The sequence below is a fragment of the Centruroides sculpturatus genome, unplaced genomic scaffold (assembly GCF_000671375.1).
Source record: "Centruroides sculpturatus isolate CEXI.00-Female unplaced genomic scaffold, Cexi_2.0 scaffold1898, whole genome shotgun sequence".
Taxonomy (NCBI): Eukaryota; Metazoa; Arthropoda; class Arachnida; order Scorpiones; family Buthidae; genus Centruroides; species Centruroides sculpturatus.
In genome coordinates, this window is record NW_019386602.1 from 31,280 (window position 1) to 33,001 (window position 1,722).

General features: G+C 22.9%; 1 long non-coding RNA gene across 1 annotated transcript; it reads right to left on the reverse strand.

Moving 5' to 3' along the window:
- Nucleotides 1-702: 702 nt before the first annotated feature.
- LOC111615401 lies at nucleotides 703-1,364 on the reverse strand. The gene is made up of 3 exons (XR_002755072.1): nucleotides 1,043-1,364; nucleotides 886-954; nucleotides 703-777 (listed from the first exon to the last, which is right to left on the reverse strand). It is a non-coding gene; the product is annotated as an uncharacterized LOC111615401 (long non-coding RNA).
- Nucleotides 1,365-1,722: the final 358 nt, after the last annotated feature.

Below are 1,722 nucleotides of genomic sequence, written 5' to 3' on the forward strand. Positions count from 1 at the left end.
GAATTTTTGAACTATGTCAAAAACTTAAAACGAATTAAAATTCCTAAGTAAATTACGTTTAAAATCTTTTAAATTTTACTAAAATTTAATTGGTTATGATTTAAAGAAATTCGGTAAATTTAATTAGTTTTAAAAGCCGTTTAATTGAATTAAGTTTTAAAACCCGTATATATATATATTTTTAATTAAAAGATAGTAAATAGAATTCTTTATTTACTTTTATATATATAAAAATGTAAGTTTTATAATGTTTTAAATTTAAAAATTTGACTTTGTAAAGGGTGAATTGTTAGTTAAAGCAGCAGTAAAACAATTTTTTTTTTTTTTAAGACATGGTTTAGTACTTTGAAAAATCCTTCTTTTGTTTAACTTTTGACAAAGAAAGTTGTGTTCTTAATTTTTAATTGGATTTATTATAAGTGCTGCTTTTAAATCACTTTCGAATTTTATTTTTATATTTATTATTATTTTTTTTAATAATCTTTGTTTCTTTTAACATAAAAAAAATAGCGTACAGAAGATTAAGACATCAATAACTGTCAACATATGAATGTTAGTTGTTACTTAATATCTTTCCTTACTTATCGCTTATATTACTAAATCTTTTGTATTAAAATAAAAGATAAACTCCTACTTGTATCATAATAACAAAAATAATAGCATCTATAAAATTTAAAAATAATAATAAAGAAAAAAAATACTTGCAAACTTAATGAAAACAGCGCAGCAGGGAGAGAGAGAGATTCTTTCTTTTTTTTTTTTTCCTTTACTTTATGTCTGAAATGAATTTTTATTTAAATATTTATAAATAAAATACATTTACAATTTTTAAAATAAAAAATAAAACTATAATTTTTATAAAATACAGTAATAAATTAATCTTACCAATCTTCGATTCCTCACCCGTTTAAATCAATGCATTGTTTTATTAATGTTATTATTATTTTTTTAAATCTGTAATCAATAAATAAACGGATATTTTCTAACTATTTATTTACATTAGTCAACGTTAATGAGATTTTTTAATTATTTGTTAACTTACGTGAATTCTTTAATGAAGAGAGTAATCAAGTGATGTGCCAGGTTTATGTTCTTATCTGTAATGACCTGACATTATCTAGGATCGGTTCGTTGTCAGAGACATTTCTAACTAAATGAACCATCATTGAGTACAAGTTGCTTGTTTCAATGCACGGCAAAGATCATTAGAATTTCTAATTGGATTTTGTAACGAACGGTTCGACATAGTTACAGAAGGCGTTGTAACATTTTGTGAACAAAACCCCTGCCTTTTATACATGCGAACGTTTCATTCTACTTTATTGTATCAACAATTTCATAGGAATTGCCCTAAAAATTGATTACAAAAATACATAAATCTACGACATTTTTATTATCATTTCCAAATGGTACATTCATTATTTAGTTTTCATAATAAATGCATTAGAAAATTTATAAAAAAAAACACCTGTATTTATTACAGCCTGATTTCTTTTCTTTTCTTTTTTATTTGTTACTTAATAAACAAAAAAAAAGTTTATTTTATTTCGATGATTNTCACGTAAAAGAAATCTAAATATATTAGTTTATCTGGGTTATTATTATGGGTTAGTTGTCAAAAGCTTATAATAAAAAAGAAGTTCATCTTGACAGTTTTCTTACTTGATAATTTAAATTGACAGTCTCCGAAGACAATACTTTTTTTTGTGTGTGTGTGTGTTT